Raw genomic sequence first — 21,925 nt, 5'->3', positions numbered from 1 at the left:
TGACTGACTTTAACTCAACAGGTAACCTATTAAATAGTACAGTAGCCTGGTACCCTGCAGCGTGCTTGACTACTTTGAGTCTGGTACTCACGATCTGAGGTAAGTCTCTTCGCCTTGAAGCTAAACGTCTATCCCTCTGTTCTATAGTTTCAATCAAGTGCAATTTTTTAACCAAGTCCGTGAGTATAATCAGTATATACAGGCTGGGAACAGTTAAGATTCTGAAGTCTAAAAAGTAAGGTTTACATGGAGTCTCCTGTGGTACCCTTGCCATTACTCTAATAGCTCTTTTCTGCGCAATGAAAGCAGCATGTACATTATATTTGTAACTATTGCCCCAGAGTTGGATACTATAACGCAATTTGGATTCGACCAGTGCATGGTAAACCATTCTCAGTTGAGTCTGTTGCAACTCATCCCTAAGACTTCTGAGTGCATAGCATGCGCAATTTACTGCGTTTATCACAGCAGATAATTCAGGCTTCCAATTTAAATAGGAATCAATATACACCCCTAAAAATTTGGCAGCCTCCACCTGCTCTATCTTATCGCCCTCAAAGGAAATCTGCAATGCATCTTTATTTTTGGCTGTGGTTCTAAATAACATTACATTGGTCTTTTTGGCATTTAGTTTCAAATTATTAGCCTGAAACCACCTCGTGAATGTTCCCAAAGCATAATTAACCTTAATGTTTAATTCTGGTATGCTACTTCCAGATATAACGGCATTCGTATCATCCGCAAAAACAACTAAGGTGGTGTCGGGGACATTATCTTCAATGTAATTAATAAGATCATTTGTAAAAACAATGAAGAAAGTAGGGCCTAATATGGAGCCCTGTGGAACCCCTCTGTGTGCGTTAGCAATGCGTGATCTGTGGACTTTTTCATGTTGATCATGGTTCCACTGTATTTCTACAAAGAGCTTTCTGTTTGTTAAATACGCCTGAAATAGGGCCAGCGAGTTGCCTCTGACTCCATAGTGCTCCAGCTTCAATAGCAGTATGTTGTGGTTGACCATATCAAAAGCGGAGCTAAGATCCAGCAGAACTCCCGCCACTTTTTTCTTGTGGTTAAGTTGGCCAACTACATCAGCAATGAGAGTGCTAATCGCGTCATTTGTGCCTCTACTCTTCTGATACCCGAACTGTCTCTCATTTATGATTTTATTCATATATAGATGCCTAGTGAGCCTGTCCTTCATGACCCTTTCAAGCAGCTTAGATAGTATAGGTAAAAGTGATATGGGCCTATAGTTTTTCTGATCAGTTTTCGAACCCTTTTTGTGCACTGGTAAAATTTTAGCTATCTTGAATTGGTCTGGAAAGACAGAATTTTCAACGCACTGATTAAAAAGATGTGCTAGTGGACCCGCTAGGATATCAATATTATCTTTGATAATCGTGATTGGGATACCATCATACCCGCTCGATGTCTTGGATTTTAGTTTCTTGACCATCACGATAATTTCCTGTGGGTTCACCTGCTCAAACACCATGTCATTTTCTACTCTTTCAACGTGTGTACGAAGTATTGACAGAGCAAGATTACCAGTGGTATCTGAAACACTTTCTTCACAGAATTGCTCCAGGAACATTGTACAAATAGCGCTGGGACAGTTTACAATTGAGGATTGCCCATTTGGATCTTCATTTTTTAATAGCATATTTTCGGGCGATTTACCGGTACTTTTGTTGCGGTGTCTGTTAACTACTTTCCAAATCTGTTTTGATGAGTTCTCTGCTTTTTTTATTTGAGTCTGCACCGCCAATTTCCTGGCATAAAATATAAATTTCTTATACTTACAGGGTCTCTCCCACCATGGGGATTTAAATTCAGCGCTTGATTCTACTCGCCACACTGAACTTTTATTATGGGACTAATCCCGAAATCGCAAAAGAATTTTGGCTTTTTCATACATTCTGGCTGAATCTGGCAGATATCGGTGTTTTTATGGAAAAGCCAAAAAGTTTTTCGCGATTTTGGGGTTGGTCCCATACTAAAAGTAGCTCGATTTAGCGAGTAGCGAGCTGGATTTAAACCCTCATGGTGATGGACAAACTGAAGTAGAAGACATAGGGTAAAATACAAACGTCTCACATTTCTTTAACCCTTTGAACGCTTTATGTCATAAACACTAATATCACCCAAGCGCCAAGATCCCGGGCGAAAGAGAGCTAATGTAAACCTTTACTGAAAGTGTGGACTTGTGGAGGTTACTTTGACAGCGCTCGCCATAATACCTATAGTTGTCTTTGGCGCTGTGGGCACGACAAGTAATGACGCCTTTGGGTGTTCTTGGCGTTCAAAAGGTTAAAAGGTTGAAATATACGTTCATAGGACGTGACTGTTGGGTTAGCAACTACTCGCACAGCCACATATTTCTTTACTAGCTAGCAACAACTACATGTCCGATTCTTTCTCTATTCAGGCAGCTCGCCTTTCGAACAGGTTTGCTTTTAAAAAATCCTTAAGTGAGCACTTTGCTTTGTAATTTCATCTGATTTTATATATGTATACTGGGTGGTATAGGTATGTATATGTATTTGTATCAATATTATTTATATATATATATGTGTATGTATTTCTTATGATTGTATTGTGTTCGTACAGGTACCTAATTGTATCATATACCTCATGTTTTTGCATCGCCTACAACTTATCTGCTTTGCCTAAAGGTTGACTGGTAAAGAATGCCTTATGGCATTAAGTTCGCCTTTTGTACAGTGTGTTTTCTTATGTGCAATAAAGATTAAAAAAATATATAAAAAAAGGTTAGATTCGACAAAGGGTGGATCACACGAACTATACAGACGAATTGAAAACTAGAACACAAAACATGTGGGCTTTGGATCAGAAATGTCTGTGTGAGCTGTTCTGATTGAAGAATTATTTGCCCCGGGAGACGTCCGGCTCGTTGAGGCTGTAACATCAATATAGAGATATTTACTAGACACGTAACTATTTACTTTCGAAGCGATATTGACGCTTCAATTTTGAAGTAGTAGATTTAGAATTAGTATTTTATTAGTAGAGATTTGATGCTGAGCGAAAGGATAACGTCCTAGAAGGGTATCGGGGAACGAGAACTAACTTAATAGCTACCAATTTCAGGGTTAAAACGAAAAAGAATACTCCAGATTGAACCGAATTAAATATGCAACAACAATGTGAATTTTGTGTAATTTAGGATTAGGTATAGGTATAAAATCTTAATCAATGACCAAGAAAAATTATAATAATAATAATAATTCAAAGTCAAAAAGCAAAAAGGGTCTAAAATGATCAAGTTTCTGCTTCATCTATGCGTTCTAAATCCGTATCACGCGTCGTATTCATGAGATTAGCCAGCGCTGCCCGCAGGCCGTCGTTGCATAATTGAAATCTCGCACTGCACTACCAACTTTCAACCTAATAATTAGACCAATAAAGTCCATTCTTCAAATTTCTAAGGACTTGCGCGTAATTAGCGGGCGAATCAGCGCTAAAGGTTGTTTTAAATGACATAAATATTTAGGAACGGACAAAAACCGTAATAAATCATAGAGAGCTTAAGTGGGATGCAAAAGGGAAGTGGGAAGTGTGAAGTGGTTTAATGCTGATATTATAATGGACGCTTAGTTTTTGCTGAAAAGAGGTTAAAGTAGCGGGAATGAATGGAGAAATATTTAATTTGAACTATTTCCAGACAACCCAAAATCACCAAGTAGCTGGGATAATATTTACTGTGATTTAACTTACTCTTCTAAACAACAGTACAGTACATTTTATAATTTATATAATAGTGGTTCTACTTGAAATAAAAACAAATTAAAATATTTTCTGAAAATTATTTAATTTGCTCTAATACTTCCAATAGTATGTACAGTACAGGTCCAGATAACGCGAGGCTTTTGACAGTCGGAGCCCCGGGAAACTGGCTACTGGCTACATGCCCATCCTTCACCTAATACTGGTACTTTCTTGGATCCGACCTCTCTAAGACTGGCGATTGGTTTGCGACTCGGGGTTCGGTATGTACACCACATATATGCTCTGGGACCGACTGGGACACCATGGATTATCTTGTCAAAAAATTGCAGGTCGTTTTTCAAGACATGCATAAAAATAACATAAAACAATAGTAATTTAATAATAACACAGGTCAGGAGTAAATAATAAAAATCTGTAGAAATAAAATAAAATATCAATACATGTCAAAGATTCTTTGGATTGTTTTTTAAAGCTATTCAGTCAGGAGTTCAGTTAAGGAATAATAGGCCTTCTGGATTAAGAAAGTTGAGACAAACCCGACATATACTATAAGATATGACTAATAATTTACACTCTGTTAACAGAAAATTCATTGTACACGTGTCCTGTCATACATCGTACGTTTAACATTTACTTATCATAAACGGATATGGCAATAATAAAAATGCTTCTATTTCATGTTAACCACTATATTTAAAATATTTGTATGGTATGTACTATAAATATTAAATGTGGCTATATGATAGACAAGTTGAATATTTCCTGAATATAAAACTTTTACAAAAAAAAACTTTTTTGCTTCTTTTCGCTCTCCTGCAAGCCAATGTAAATAGCGTATGGCACAAACGTATTCTCACTCGACGTAATACCGTTCGAGAAATGGGTCCCAGAAGTAAGTTTGATAAATTAAAGTATGTTTTATTGACATTGGGTCCAAAATTACAGTTTTAAAGCAGTTTAACGACCGGCTTTATGCCCTGGCCCTTTATTACCGTAAGCCGATGGCCGCGGAGCCACATGTGGCGATTACGTATCCGTGATTAGTGCAGAAACAGCATTCGTGGGATTAATACTATTGCTAATGTTTACAATATGGTTAACCTGTAAAATAAACAATTGTTTTTTTTCTATACTACGTCGGTGGCAAACAAGCATACGGCCCGCCTGATGGTAAGCAGTCTCCGTAGCCTATGTACGCCTGCAACTCCGGAGGAGTTACATGCGCGTTGCCGACCCTAAACCCGCCCCCCTCTCATTGAGCTCTGGCAACCTTACTCACCGGCAGGAACACAACACTATGAGTAGGGTTTAGAGTTATTTGGCTGCTGTTTTCTGTAAGGTGGAGGTACTTCCCCAGTTGGGCTCTGCTCTAGATCTGGAATGACATCCACTGGCTGTGCCCTACCACACAAAGCGAGATGACATTCACAATGCCCATACCTCTCTTTTGGACGTAGTTTAAGGACGTACCCGGGTCCAATTTAAGGACGTACCCGGGTCCAAAAACCACCTGTTGCAACCTCAATATCTAATATCATGGTAAGTTTACAACATATTATGTAGTATAAATTAACTGGATTCACAATCACACATGATGACAGAGACAGCAATGCACAAGACGGTGCTAAGTTAGCTTAGACGGACTTAAAACATGAGTTACCCTTTTATTTTACAAACCAACATAAAATCTCAGTTTTGCTCATCATAAATAGTTAAACAGGGCGCTGTATTAAACACAGCAGCAAGGAGCGTAACGGAAACGCTCGGAGTGGCTCCGGAGCCGGAACAATACCGGCAGCTGCACCCTCTGTTCTGTAGCACTGTGCTCAACACAGCAGGTCAGCATCGAATAAAACATTCCTAAAAACAAAGTAACCAATTATAGATACTCCACAAAGGATGCCGCTCAGCTTAAGTCGCGTTATAGACATGACACTAGTTTTTAGGGTACACTCGTGTCGACAAAGGTGTCAGGGAGTGAAGTCAAGATGACAAACATAAATCATTGGCATAATCCACCTTGCTAAAATTGGCTAGGAGTAAAAGCCATTTAGGAAAAAAAAACAAATCAATATCAATCAAAAAGTTTAAAAAAAACGCTACTAAATAAGACATTCCACGATTCTTCTCTTTCCGCACAGACCCTAAAATAATCAATAGCTAAAGGCCTGTTTACACTGTACTAAACGCAAATTGTACGTAAATGTTTGAACTCGCACTAAACACTTGATCAATATGTAAACAAGCCTTAAGGTACCTAGTGAGTTCAAGCCTCCTTGACGCGTATTGTCCGAATGTATTGAAAACAAATACAAAAAGGTACAAACTGACCTTAATTAAAAAAACGCATTCAACTCGACTTATCCGTTGGGGACTTGCGATGCCACTTATGGTTTTTTTTTGTACTACGTCGGTGGCAAACAAGCGTACGGCCCATCTGTTGGTAAGCAGTCTCCGTAGCCTATGTACGTCTGCAACTCCAGAGGATGCGTGTTGCCGACCCTAACAACCCTCCCTCCCCTTGTTGAGCTCTGGCAACCTTACTCACCGGCAGGAATACAACACTATGAGTAGGGTCTAGTGTTAGTGTGGTGGTCACGACTCTCAGACATGAGGAGGCTGAAAAGTATTACATTTGAATTCGTATTCATAGTAGTTTATTTTAACTTCTCATGTGTTTAAGTTGCGTGTTGTATTACGTATTATGTATTACGACCCTTGTTGACTTAGTGTTAATTACTACATACTGATAAGTAACAATAATGTACATTGACGGACATAAGTGTATCTTGTATACCTATATGGGAAAAAAATAAAATAAATAAACCTGCCACTGCAGCTGGCAGCCGGCGACGGACCCGAGTACTCATTTCTTTAGTCTTTAAGTTTTAAAGTCTATTTGAATAAATACTGTAAAATAACCTTAAATATTAAATCTTCTTCTTCCTCGCGTTGTCCCGGCATATTGCTACGGCTCATGGAAGCCTGGGGTCCGCTTGACAACTAATCCCAAGATTTGGCGTAGGCACTAGTCTTTACGAAAGCGACTGCCATCTGACCTTCCAACCTTGAGGGTAAAACTAGGCCTTGTGGGGATTAGTCCGGTTTCTTCACGATGTTTTCCTTCACCGAAAAGCGACTGGTAAATATCAAATGATATTTCGTACATAAGTTCCGAAAAACTTCGCACGCTCTTACCGCTAGGCGCTAAATATTATATATTTCTGTACATTTCCCTAGCAATTTGCCTCTGACTAAAGGGGTTATTTTATTTCATGCCCCTTTTTATATAATCTACTACGTATTCTGGTTCTGCTGTTCCTTGTGCACCACGACAGGAAAGCACAAGTGCTTTCCGAACGGAACCGCAGGCGTAATATCCGCTGCGAACGAGTCATAAACAGTTTTTGAACGTACCTTCTCTGCCAGGTACCGCATTCGGAAACTAAATAACTAAACTAAAAGCAACTGGTAAATATTTCGTAGGTACATAATAAGTTTCGAAAAATTCGTTGGTACGAGCCGGGGTTACTGCATTACTGCCGCAAATGTCAAAGCTCCGGGCAGCAACATCGATTTAGACATTTCGTCAAACGTCAAAAATGTCATTTATCGAGAAATTTATATAAAATTTCACGTCACCTTAAAGCTAAAGGTGGCATTCTGATAGCAACTGGCACTGCAGCTGCATTACTGTTGCGACATCAAACAAATGTTGCTTCTAATCACAAAGCAAACCTAAAGTTACAATCACAGCCCTGAAATGAAATGCTACTGTTTTTAACCGACTTCAAGATTTCAAAAGGAGGAGGTTATTAATTCCGTGAGTATGTTTTTTTTTAATGTTTGTTACTTCATAACTCCGTCATTTCTGAACCGATTTTGAAAATTATTTTTTTGCTTAAATTTATATATATACAGATTGGTCCCGTTTTTGTCAAAACTCAGTCCTCATGATGAGGTCCATGAGGCATCGAGGGAACTCCTCAAATGTTAAAGGCATATATATAGTGATTTTAGTATTTTCATCATCAAATCAAACATTTACATTTATAGACGTGACATTTGATGAAGCGGAACTGCTGATGATGAACAGAATGGAACGCTTCAACGCCGCATAGTTCACGTTTGGCAATTTGTTCTCTTCGCATGTTTTTGAACCAGTTAGATTTTCAAGCACATTTTTATCAAGCTTGAGTTTTGATGATGGATTCCATGAGGAATCGATGGTACTTCTCATCTCTTTTAAGCAAACTTATAGCCATTTTTAATATTAGGTGTTTCATGCATGGTGTGAAATAATTTATTATAGTCGAATACCCTATTGCGGGTATTTTCCCGGTCTTTTTAATTTCATTGTATGAAACCCAAAATCAACAAAAATCTTTCTTTCACCGGTCTCACTCATTGAAGTCGGTTTTTGTTTTCTTAAAAATTATGTTATAACTACCCTTATTTTATAAGTACAATACCATCCAAATCCATTTATCCATCCAAATCGCGACACGGAAATGGAGATGGATAGGACATACTATTCGAAGAGGGGAAACGAATAACGCTACCATAGCTTTTGCTTGGAAACCGCCAGACGGAAGCCGTGGCTCCGGGCGCCCGGAACACTCCTGGCAACGGTCCGTCCTAAGAGAGCTACGAGCGGTCGGGTTGAACTGGAGCGAGGCCAGAAGGCCAGCTGAAGATAGAAAGGCGTGGCGCGAGTTTGTGAAGGCCCTTTGCACCTCTGGGGTGCCTTAGGACGACAACAACAATACCATCCAATAAATAGACTTTAGTAGGTGTAGGTACCTAACTAATAAGTAATAAATAAATGTGAATTAACTACGTCCAATATCCAATATGTATGTAGACGATAGGTAAACTATTAACTGACCATTAACAGACCTTACATCTTTGTGATAAGGCTTATGATTGGTTAATTAACAAAGCAGACGTTAGGTAAGTAGATGGGACACGCAACTATACTCGTAATTAGCTAATGAGACATTAGTTGGATGTTGTTATCGTGGACATAATTATGCCAGAATAATTAGACACGTATGGTATCCACTAATTACGTTTCAGTTTATTGTATAGATGCCGCAGTCAAATTTTAAGAATCCTCCTTTTACAAATGGCGTCGTCAAACGCATTTTGTGACATTGCCGAAGGCAAATTGTAAAAAGCCCGCATTTTGTTAAATACCTTATGACATTAATAGCGCCTTTGAAATTCGTTGATTTACCACGCGTGGCGCTGCTCATCAAAACTATGAAAAACGCTGGGGTGTTCATCAAATCTGGAGTTCGTCGGACTTAGGGTTTGGGCACAAATCACGCGAGATTTTTTCGGCGAATTTTTTACCCCTCTCCCCCTTGGTGATATTTGGTGAGGTTCTTGGCTACCCCTTCCTCAACCCACATAATCTCACGTGTATATCTTTGCGTGTTGTCACGTGTTTATCTTTGTTTTTGTGTATGTATCTTTTTTATTTATTATTGATATGAATGTAATGTTATTTTCGTAAAATAGACTCGCTATTTTTAAATGCGAAGTGAAGATTTATGTTTAACGAAGCCGAGAAAAAGTATCACGTGAGGTCTCCTTATACCCCCCTCTCTCCCAACGTGATCTGTCGTGATTTTTTGTGACCCAATGTGAGGGTGCAGTTCGCTTCGAACACGAACTATACTGCCAACAAAACCATTTATATAGTCCCGATCAGACACCGCCTGCCTTTGCAATGAAATAGCGAAAACCGTCGGCAAATTGCAGCGTTTAAAGTCGCAATCGTTATTGTAACAATAGTCGAGCATCATAAATCGGGCGTGCGTGCCTTGACTGGGATCGTGTCGTAAGAGTCTAATGATTTATACGAGTAGGTTTTGATATAAAGATCGAACTGTGGCAGATGAGGGTCTAGGCAAGGCACGTGGAGAACATTTAAATATTGAAATGAAGATGCTTAGCGTTTCTCAGCGTGATTTAAAGCCCGACCAGAAATATATGAATTCAGGGCCCGTACTTTTCGTGCCGTTGACTCAAAAATGACGTAATTTAACATACAGGTAGTTGTTTTACAATACTACAAAAGATAATTTACTTATTTACAGGTATCAAAATAAATACTTGTTACGAGATTAAATCTGTTAAAAATCAAAAATATGTATTATTTAATAAATTAATAGTCTATTATTTATTTGAGTGACAATAAGATGAATGCCAGGTAAACGTTTCTGTACTGATTGTCAAGTATATGTATATCTTACCTAAAGAGGTTGATAAATGATTAATTATTACGAAAATACTAATTGGAATCATACTCTATGTAGCGTGACGTCATTTTTCTGTCAAGGGCATGAAAAGTACGGGCCCTGTATATGATCATTATCTAGAGGGCGCAGTTATTCTCATACATAGGTTGACAGTTCAGATTAGTATGATAAAAGTTCCAATGAAATTCCGCAATATGGCGCATGATCGGAGTGATCATATATTACTGGTTGTCAGGAAGAGATCGCTTTTTTTGCCATAAGACAGCCTGTTGTTTACCTCTTCTTTATGTGTTGTATTATTTGTACTGTTTCTGTATTGATTTGTGCAATAAAGAGTATTTGTATTGTATTGTATTGTACTGTTCAGACTTTAAGGGTAAAGAGGCCCACGGATTACCAGTTCGCCGGGCGATATCGGCCTGTCAGTTATTCGCGATTGTCAGCTTTTGCGAATAACTGGCAGGCAAATATCGTCCGGCGAACTGGTAATAAGTGGGACCCTTGAAGGTAGCGTTCGGACGTCAAATATAGCTGCGTTACTGTTGCGGTGTTGTCGTTGCCGCCGCTGCATCTGTCGATATTCTTGATAAAATGAGTGACCGAATGAACATCATAATCGCGGTAGGTACATATGTAGTGAATAATCCTTTCCCATCGTACTTTCTCGGGATCATTCGTATTTGTCATGCTACTTCAGTCAACCTCAGTACATTTTGTACTGCGACTGACTGAAATAGCATAACACGTTTGTACGTTTCTGTAAAAAATAAGATGGGAAAGGATTATTCACTACATCTGTAGCATAATTTAGTCAAGGAAATTGCCAGGCCTACCTAAAAGAGGGAAGTATAGCTCGTATTTTTCCATACAATGTTAAATATAAAAAAAAAAATATATGTCAAATATTTTCCATTCTCCATATTTTTTTTGTATCTTATTGTCACGATAAAAAGCTAGGTTTAAAACAATTTTTTTAAACAAAACCTATTACAAATACAAAACCCACCGAGCGGGTTAGCCAGCGACCCGCTAGGCACGTTCTACGAACACAAGAATAACTTATAGCGAAAGGCTACGCATTTTATTATACTACGTCGGTGGCAAACAAGCATACGGCCCGCCTGATGGTAAGCAGTGTCCGTAGCCTATGTACGCCTGTAACTCCATTAGCATTTCCCCCCGCGTTGAGCTCTAGCAACCTAACTCACCGGCAGGAACACAACACTATGAGTAGGGTCTAGTGTTATTTGGCTGCGGTTTTCTGTAAGGTGGAGGTACTTCCCCAGTTGGGCTCTGCTCTAGATCTGGAATGACATCCGCTGTGCTGTGCCCTACCACACAAAGCGAGATGACATTCACAATGCCCATACCTCTCTTTTGGACGTAGTTTAAGGACGTGCCCGGGTCCGGGAACGCTGGCAGTTTCTACTTTTTACGCATAAAACAATAATCGCTAATACAATATTTTATCGCAGTTTTAAAACAAAGTTCGGTGTTCATAGGTTTTGCGTTAAAATAAACAATTTACATTCTGCCTTTTGCGAGGAACATTGATTTTAAAACCCCATATTGTGTGTATATAAAAAAAGATATCACAAAAGCCTTTGATATTTATGGCCCGTGTATTTTACCCTGCCAGCAACCTTTCAAAGGAAAATAGCCATAAAAGTCAGGTTTATAAGTCAAAAGTTCATTTGAAGCGAATGGCGGTCGTGCTCTGGTGTATAGCGGATGCGATTCGCACGTCGCTCTGATCTGCGAGCGGGACGTCGCTATAATAAGCGCATAGCGTTGTCTCCACCACTCACCTAAGCCTTCGCACGATACCGTACCTTAATACCTGCTCGTAAGTCAATATTGTGACGATATATTGGAGATTTCCGATAACTTACCTACTATACAGGGTAAAATTGGGAACGTGATAAAAAATGACATAATGTGATAAAGAGTGAATAAGGAAAATGTAATAAAGTGTATATGTAGTGTAAGTGTATGTGTAATGGTGTGTGCGTATAATAATTGTTTAGTTTTACCTACGCTTGAATCCCTCAACCGAAAATTCGCAAGCGTTATTTATTGCTAATAGTTTAAAAAAACCGGCCAAGTGCGAGTCGGGCTCGCGCACGAAGGGTTCCGTATCATTATCTAAAAATCACTTTTTTGTATGGGAGCCCCCTTAAATATTTATTTTATTATGTTTTTGTATTTGTTGTTATAGCGGCAATAGAAGTACATAATCTGTAGAAATTTCAACTGACTAACTCTCACGGTTAATGAGATACAGCCTGGTGACAGACGGACGGACGGACAGCGGAGTCTCAGTAATAGGGTCCCGTTTGACCCTTTGGGTATAGAACTCCAAAAAACAGAGGAACTTCAGTACGTTCATGTATCTAAGTACACTTAATGGCTACCTAGGCGGAGAGTTACGAGCTATAAAAATAGGTAGTAACTATTCAGGGTATTAATTTAGTCACCTGCAATAATTTACGGGTGAATATAATAGGTCATACTGAGCAACTTTTACTAAAACTGGGACCAATTCCAAAATCACGAAAAAAAATTACTCTCCCATACAAAATATCAAGATCAGCCAGCCAAAATGTATGCGAGATTCAATTTTTCTTCGCGATTTCGGGGTATAGTAATAGTTGCTCAGTATGACCTATAATATTCACTCCGTAAATTATTGCAGTTGACTAAATTAACAACCTGTATAGATACATGTTTCCCACGGTCATTGCAACTAACCGTCTGCCATGAACGTTACAAAGCCTACCGAGAACCACGTTCGACGTGTTGCGTCCCTGTCACACTTACAAATTTACAAGTGCGACAGAGAGGCAACACGTTGAACATAGTTCGCAGTAGGTAGGTCTATGATAATGATGGGTATGTAGATTCAACCCCTTATTCATAAAACTTATCAACCTTTTACAAGCCTCGGGGACAAATGATTATCGGTTTGTTACATTTGACACACGTCTGTGAATAACGCCAATACAGTAGAACAGTTCAACAGAATTAATTACCTCGATAGATCGACCATACAATGCAATTATTACCCATATTTTAATATCATTCTGTATTAGCAAAGTACACATTTTACGGCGTAGCAAATTCCAAAAGAATATAAAAATTAGAGATGCCACGATCATTCGGCAACTATTCGGTATTCGGCCTATTCGGCCACTTTGCCGAATATTCGGTATTCGGCCGAATGGTGCGTACTATTCGGCCGAATACCGAATATCTGTGGGCATACCTAGAAATAAATATTACACAATAAAAATAACCAAAAAGTAGGTATATTTAATATTGAGAATGTAAGTTTAAAAGTCTTTTCTATAATCTTTTTTCAGCATTTGTTGATTACAAAATATTTTATTTTTATCATGGTTCTAATTTATTTATCTATTTACATTGATTAATTCTGTTCAACAAAAACTATATCTTGCTAAGATATAGTTTTTGTTGTGCTTTGTGCTTTGTTGGTGAACAGTTTTCATAATAATTGTGACTCAAAATGTTCACATGTCATGCCGAATATTTGGCGCTTTGGCCGAGAGGGGCCAAATATTCGGTATTCGGTATTCGGCTACCACTATTCGGGGAATATCTAATAAAAATCCCAGATCGTATCACAACCGTATCCTATTTGTCTAAGTTACGCCGCGGTCGCCAAGAAACGTAATTTAATATTCAATTATAGGGATTCCCTGTCCCCTACCAGGGGAATTGTCATCAGAAACATCACCAATATATCTTGGTCCGTGTCTCCGCGGTTCACGAAGTAGGCTTGGGAAATCCTGCTGATATTATTAAAATATGTACTTATAAAAGTTTGTAACGCAAAAATATGTTTATCATTATTTTTGTATGAAAAGCTTCTTTAAGAAACTTTTGGGAAAACCTGCAGATTCGTTTACACTTCCGATGGAGAAAAAAAATGTGTCGTAAATGGTCAATTCGAGATCGTCGTGTTTTACTATGTATTTTTTATCTGTAGGTATTTTGGAGCCTATCAACTATAAACATAAGACTAACTAATTTTGGAGACTATAAACATAAGATACTTGTGGGGGAAATCAATTGAAAGTGAGCGAGTTTTAAAGTTAAAAAAGCAAGCTACCTATAAGAATACTAGTGGGAGCTAAGTTTCGGGATTCACGTAGACAGCACTTTAAATCAAGTATTTTAAGTTCCATCTCTGTATAAATCATGGAAATAATCTTATATGCAATACAATATTAAAGATATAGAAAGTGAAAGTTTATTCTGTATACAGGTAAAAACACTTCTCACATTGTACAGCGTTAAGTCTCGCACATTGTACAGCGTTAAGTCTCGCACATTGTACAGCGTTAAGTCTCGCACATTGTACAGCGTTAAGTCTCGCACATTGTACAGCGTTAAGTCTCGCACATTGTACAACGTTAAGTCTCGCACATTGTATGGCGTTAAGACGCAACTTTCATGATATCATTATATATTTTCTGTACCACGTCGGTGGCAAACCAGCATACGGCCCGCCTGATGGTAAACATTCACCGTAGCCTACGGGAGTTAAAATGCTGGCTTTATTCATTGAAACAAATTTAAATATATTAAATAACATTTTGAAACTTGCGACATCAGGTTTCTAACTCTCGTTAACAATGACTAAAAGTCAAAAGCAATAAAATTGATAGCAATTACTTTTCAAATGAAAACCCCGACATTAATTTCTCGTTAGCTAAGGGATCTTCAGGCTAAGTGTCTGACACAGCGTATTAGAGACCAACTTCATTGATGTCACAATTTATATAATCTACTCGTATAGTGATGTGCTATTTAAATTAGTTTTTGGTAAAAAAATCATTTTTGGTACAAGCTTTTATCGTTGACTTAAACCGCCTATATCCAGAATATACTAGATCGGAGTGGATCCGTAAGCGTCTAGTGACGTGCCTTTAATGGGAATATTTCTGGCGTCGGGGAATATTAAGAATAATCGGTTGTCCAGTGTGTTATTTCCACAAGAGACTAATATTCATTAGGTCATCAATTAGGTTGCATTGTTTCATCGCAGAGTGCCTATGGCCACCTCCTGTCTCCATCATCAGATCAGCTCGATGGTACCATAATATTGCATCGTCACCCGACATACATATGTCGACTGCAAATTTCCAGCTTCATCGGAAACCGGGAAGGGGGTCAAATTTAACTTGCAAGATTTGACCCGTACAAACATTACATACACATACATACGTAGTTAAAAAATAAATAAAAGCTTGTAAAAGACTTCTAAAAATCTAATAATTGTAGGTATTAATTTTAAGGGTATTTTAGTTTTAATTTAGTTTGCTGTTTAGTTTTTTTGCAACTCCTAATTAGTTAATTTAAGTTTCATTTCTCCACTACCTAAAGGTTGTCTGGAAGAGATCGCTCTGTAGCGATAATGCCGCCTGTTGTTTACCTCTATCTTCATGTATTATATGTGTTTCCATGTACATTTTTTCAGAGGTTGTGCAATAAAGAGGATTTGTATTGTATTGTATTGTATTAGGTCAGTTAGTTTCCTATTTATTACCGTACTAACAACCCGCCCCGGATTTGCATGGGTTACACTAAACCTTAAGTAATTATATACCTAAACCTTCCTCAAGAAGACATTGATAGGTGAAAACCGCATGAAAATCCATTCAGTAGTTTTTATGTTTATCGCGAACATACAGACAGATAGATGTGGCGGGCGACTTTATTTTATAACCTGTAGTAATTTAAATGTTTGGGAAATACAGTGAAATCTGGATAATTGAAATGTCAAGGAAGCGACAATTTTATGTCAAAGAGTGACTGATGATGACGACGATGATTTTACTTACAGAGGCTGTACCAAATATAAAGGTTCAAAAAATGTTACTAAAAATTTATCTTGATATTCCCGTTTTAAACCTATGTTTTCCTTTTCCCGAAAATGACTTCGTGGCGCCTCACTAACCTCAACTAAGCCACCGACACCAAAAGGCCTAATCGTATCATAACAATCTTCATGGCACGGATTCTCACAAATACTTTATTTTCTAATTTGGTGCTATTTCATGGATTCTAGTGCCCAGACGTCTTTCAAGAACACAATTTTCTTTTCGTAAATTTAATGAAAATTCTCCCTTTGAAGAAGTGATTTGAATTTAAATTCATTCGTTTTTTTTTGTTGCGTAAGAATAAAAATTACTAAAGCTTTGTTTGGGTTTTTATTAGATTGTTTTTTTTTCTGCGCATCGAATTATTAATTAACTAATAACAATTCTAATGGCGAAAACGTGGCAATGCCAAAAGAAAGTTAGTTTCCCACTTTGTTTCAGACGTAATTTTGATTTGTTACTCGTAAATACCTACAACAAACTGTCCATACTTTTGGTAATAATTGTCATATACTTGTGCATATAGTTAGGTGTAAGTACCTACGCATGGTATAACTATGAACCAGTTAACGAAGTAAATAAACCAGTACCCCTAGTGTAAATTTATTGGATAGCGAAACGTGACGTACGCGTTTGCGTTAAGTCTCATTTTGTATGAGATTTTGTTTCCAAAACGTCCCGCTTGGCGCGCTGTTTCTAAATCCCGTACAAAATGAGACAACGCAAACGCGTATGTCACGTTTTGAAATCGAATAAATTTACACTAGGGGCTCAGTTCGCTAACAGTAACGTAGTGTATCACCTGTGTCTTCCCGAGCCATATCAGTGGCGACGAGGATGGGATGAACCCGCGCGTGCAAATCTATCTATTATCTAAATACTTTAAAATATCAATTTCGGTTTGTACCACTTTTCCATAGAAAAAATAAACTTTTTTTTTAAATAAAAACGCGCCCGTGACGGAAATATGTAGGATGCAAAAAATTACAAATACTTCGTATTTCTACTAATGAAAAATAAGTCATAGCAAAATATGGAATAATTAAGTACATAATATATTTTGGTTTCATAAGTAATAGTTAATATTTTTTAAAGCGTATTTCAGTAAAAACACTTCAAAATTGTTTACCCTTTTTCTAATGATAATAATGATAAAAAAAACGAAGCATACCGTCTGATATTTGCCAAATAACGAGTAACACACGAGTGAGACTTCTCATTTTATACACCTATCAAAGTCGTCTAAGAATAATTTGTAGACTAGCATTTCAACAATCCTATCAGCTGTGTGTTACACACTAGATCTAGCATATTGCACGACTAAATAATAATATAGGTATAGAGCATCATTTCAACAATTCTATCAGCTGGTATGTGAGACGTGAATATGTAATACTGAATGAGGATAAAGCGGAGTCTATGTTACACAATAGATCGAGCATATTACACGACTAAAGAATACTATATACTATTATATAGAGCTTTCAACAATCCTATCAGCTGGTTTGTGAGACGTGAATATGTAAGTCTATGCTACACACCAGAATCTAGTCTAGATCTAGCATAGTACACGACTAAGGAATAATAAAATATAGGGCATTATTTCAACAAATTCTATCAGATGGTATGTATGCGTGAATATGTAATACTTAGTTAGATTAAAGCGGAGTCTATGTTAGACGGAAACCAGATCATACATTTTACACGAATCTTACATTGAACTGCATTGAATTATTATTCTGGAATCTCCAAGGCTCTGTCAAACTCCCGGAAGGTTGGAACATATTTAATCGCACTTTATCTCATTTCAATTAATTATTTAAGAAATACAAACAAAAATCTATATATAATATTTTTAAGCAACATGTAAAATATTCGACGAAACGATTCGGTCTTCATCGGAGTACTTCCTAAGTCAGTTTAAGAGAATCTATATTGGTGAGCGTTATCCTGTGAATGAATATTTTACATAGTACTTGTTAAAGCCTGACCAGTAATATATGATCACGCGCTATATTGCGAAATTTCATTGGAACTAAATTTTTCATACTAAACTGAACTGTCACCCTATACATGAGAATAACAGCGCCCTCTTGACAATGATCATATATTTCAGGTCGGGCTTTACGTAACAATACAATGAATAAGTACTATGTGGCGAATAAACGTCAATGGATATCTGAGTACCTGTAAAAATAAATTCTTTGGTGACAAAAACGCCCATTTTTCAAACCCGGAGATATGTTCCGATATCTACCTATAACAATGCTGAATCTATGTGAGGTGATCTAGAACGTGGAGTGAAACACCCACGCAAGTACGATTCGCGAACTTAGTACCTGAATACAAATTCAGAGAAACAGATGAGAGACTTGAAATGTTTGATGAGTACTGTCGGTAGTAGAGAAGTTTATTTTATTAGGGTTAAATTAAATAAGAATATAGTATTTTATACAATTGTGTTATAATAGAAAGAAAGGAAGCTTGCTGAGTTGCCTATGTGTGATATTTCATAGGATTTCGAGAATAAATTATAATAATTATGTGTTATATTAAACAAAATATATTCAGTGGGTATTGATTAAAAATGTGATTTGTGTGTACCCGAACATTTGTCGGTACGGTACTCGCGAAAATGACCGTTCTCTTCTATCCGCCGATTCGAATGACGAAAAAGTATATTATAACGTACCATATACTGCAAGGGGCATTCTCGCTATGGCGTTTGAACCAGTAACATGTAGTATGAAGGCTACGGTTTGTTAAGGTTGTTTAAGAGTGATGAAGTAAGAACTTGAAGTAAAATAAAAGTAATTGTTTGTGCCAAGGACTTTGATTCATCACATAAGTAAGATACGTGTGAATAAACTTTCATTCATTCATTCATTCATACGAGATTGAATAGCTTGATTATATCACTATTTTCAATACTTTTTCTACAAGTCATCTAAAATAATACTTTAATACTAAAAAAATAATTGAAATTGGTATGTGCCTCAGTAGACAAAAAAGTAGTACAAAAGACATAAACGCGCATACAGTCGATGAGTAGAAAAAATATTTTTTATTAATGTTAAAAGCGCTGATAGTAGAGTAATAAGAGCATTCAATCTGGAGGTTGCAGTGAAGGGAAACATCTTAACCAAATTAGTTGCCAAGTTGCCATACGGACCTATGAGCCGTGGCAAAAGGAAATACCTCAGAAGGCATCTCATTCCACATTCTGCACGTTCTAAGAAGAAACAAGCGAGATGATTCTTGATGCGCCATGTATCCAAAAAGTGAGGATGAGCTTTGCTCCTTTGGCGGGAGGTGCGGTGATAAAAACGAGACGATGGCACCAATTCAAAAAGTTCTTCGGAGCATTCCCCATTGTACAGACGGTAGAACGTGCAAAGAGAGCCAACGTCTCTTCGAAGGCTGAGAATCTAGTTCAAGTTTTAGTTTTTAATCCTTTATTTAAAGTCAAATAAATAGATAAATAAAATATTCATTATAGCACACCTAAATCAAGTATTCATTGATTGTTTAAAATAAAATAAAGTCGATTAAAGTGATTTTAACTTACAATAATTGTTTGTTTTTCACGTATGTAGAAGTCGCAAAATTCGTACCTGAAAGAAAAAACAAATATATAAAGTCAATTCAGCCTAGATCTGTCTGCGATCTATTTCAATTTTATAAATTTAAACTGCATGCACTTGCATGCCTATATAAGTCTATACCTATGTAAGTTTAAGATATGAGGGTATGTACTTACATACCCTCATATCTTAAACTTACATAGGTATAGAAACAATGTGGTTAAACAGAGATGATTGTGAGCATTTTTATACGTTTTCTACAATGGTGTTGATTTACGGGACAAAAACGAGACAGGTAAAAATACGGGACGCGACACTTAAATACGGTGACAGTATTTATATAAGTTTCCCGTACATACGGGAAGTATGGCAACCCTAGTGATAAGACAAGATACCTGACGCCAAAATTTACAATGCGTCGTCTTAAGGTTGACTCACGTTAGAACGGCTGATGTTTATAGGGTTCCGTACCCAAAGGGTAAAACGGGACCCTATTACTAAGACTGCTGTCCATCCGTTCGTCCGTCTGTCACCAGGCTGTATCTCATGAACCGTGATAGTTAGACAGTTGAAATTTTCACAGATGATGTATTTCTGTTGCCGCTATAACAACAAATACTAAAAAACAGAATAAAATAAATATTTAAGGGGCCATACAACAAACGTAATTTATTTGCCGTTTTTATAGTAAATGGCACAGAACCCTTCGTGCGCGAGTCCGACTCGCACTTGGCCGGTTTTTAAGCATCGGACGCCTCCGCCCGGACCCGGACCTTTCTAGCGTTAATCATCCTTTAAAAATAAAGATGTAACAAACCAACACGACAAAATTTCCGACAATTAAAAGAATAACAATATGTACACTAAACACACGGAAATTCGTTAGATAGACATATTAATACGAGTACAACATAAACACGTTTTATTCCGCCACAGAGTAAGAACACAAACGCCATTGCCTTTAATTAAATTACACCAAAACCACACGAAAAGTTGCGCCGCTCCCTTTTGGGTTATCCGTAGACCGCCGCCCACAGACTTCGTACATATAATTTATTGGACATAATACATAGGACTTCATTGGAAGTTTCAAAAACTAAAACACAAGAGAATATGTATAATACACACAAACACAATCTTACCGCTAATAGATAGATAGAATACTCTTTATTAGCACACCTCAGTAAAAGATGCAGCTTAAAGAAAAACAAGTGATTAATGAATAGGTGGTCTTATCGCTAAAGAGCGATCTCTTCCAGACAACCTTTGGGTAGCAGAAACAAAACAATTAATAAAAAAAAATGTAATAAGTGAAATCATTTTGAAAAATCTTCCAGACAACCAGAAAAGCTGTCTTTGTAAACCTTTTTTTGGTTGTGAAGTTACAACACTTACCACATTTGGACGTCTGTCTACCTTCCAAAATAACAACTTAATTTTTACAAGTAACAGCTCATGGTGAGAGTTTTAAATTTCTAATATATTTCACAAGGGCTATTATATTTCAAAAAATCTACAGTTGCATTCAAAACTACTTTCTATGTGAGTATTACCCACTCACCCCAGACTCGATTTTTTTAAATATTTAAAACTTAGTTAAGTAAATGAGTTTTTGCCATGACTGTTAGCGGTTGCGTATTAATTAAATTAAATTAATATAAGAGCGCGCAGTGTTGGCTGAACGTTAAATAGAATTGAAAATATTGAAATGTAACCATTACAAATTACATGTAAAACATAACGGACGGTTACAGATTACGGTTCAATTTGTAATGATTAATTTTCAATATTTTCAATTCTAATTAACGTTCGGCCAACACTAAGCGTGAATGCATGGCGCCCGCGAGTCGTGTATACGCCGTCTAGTAGCATGCGATTTGTTGGGTTACCCCAAGCGGTTATGATTGGTACTTATGATGCCCTGGTTACGTAGATGTTATGAGGGTTGTGTGGAAGACAACCTTATTGCATATTTAAAAGGGTGGTCGCTTTACAAAATTAGATTAATTTATAATAATGATAATACACGTGTTTAGTTACGGTGTAGTACATTTAAACTTTAAAACACTTTCTTACCTAAACGGAGAACGGATTTTAAGTATATTAGAAGACGTACTCGTATTCTAAAAATGGAATGGAAGCGCTGGTGGCCTAGTGGTAAGAGCGTGCGACTTGCAATCCGGAGGTCGCGGGTTCAAACCTCGGCTTGTACCAATGAGTTTTCGGAACTTATGTACGAAATATCATTTGATATTTACCAGTCGCTTTTCGGTGAAGGAAAACATCGTGAGGAAACCGGACTAATCCCAACAAGGCCTAGTTTTACCCTCTTGGTTGGAAGGTCAGATGGCAGTCGCTTTCGTAAAAACTAGTGCTTACGCCAAATCTTGGGATTAGTTGTCAAGCGGATCCC

General features: G+C 37.4%; 1 protein-coding gene across 6 annotated transcripts in view; it reads right to left on the bottom strand.

The window, feature by feature from the left end:
* The window catches only part of LOC133529044 (uncharacterized protein CG3556), a 186,881-nt gene that overhangs the window by 138,546 nt on the left and 26,410 nt on the right, over window positions 1-21,925 (bottom strand). Inside the window, exon 1 of one of the 6 annotated variants that reach the window (XM_061866648.1) lies at window positions 19,497-19,545. The exons of 4 other annotated variants lie outside the window; for them this stretch is intronic. The gene's annotated coding sequence lies outside the window, so the exon portion shown is untranslated. Of the gene's footprint in view, window positions 1-19,496; window positions 19,546-21,925 lie in introns of those variants that run through there. One more of the 6 variants, XM_061866652.1, reaches the window with a different exon arrangement.

The sequence above is a fragment of the Cydia pomonella genome, chromosome 20 (genome assembly GCF_033807575.1).
Source record: "Cydia pomonella isolate Wapato2018A chromosome 20, ilCydPomo1, whole genome shotgun sequence".
Taxonomy (NCBI): domain Eukaryota; kingdom Metazoa; phylum Arthropoda; class Insecta; order Lepidoptera; family Tortricidae; genus Cydia; species Cydia pomonella.
This window is presented reverse-complemented; position numbering and strand designations above follow the sequence as displayed.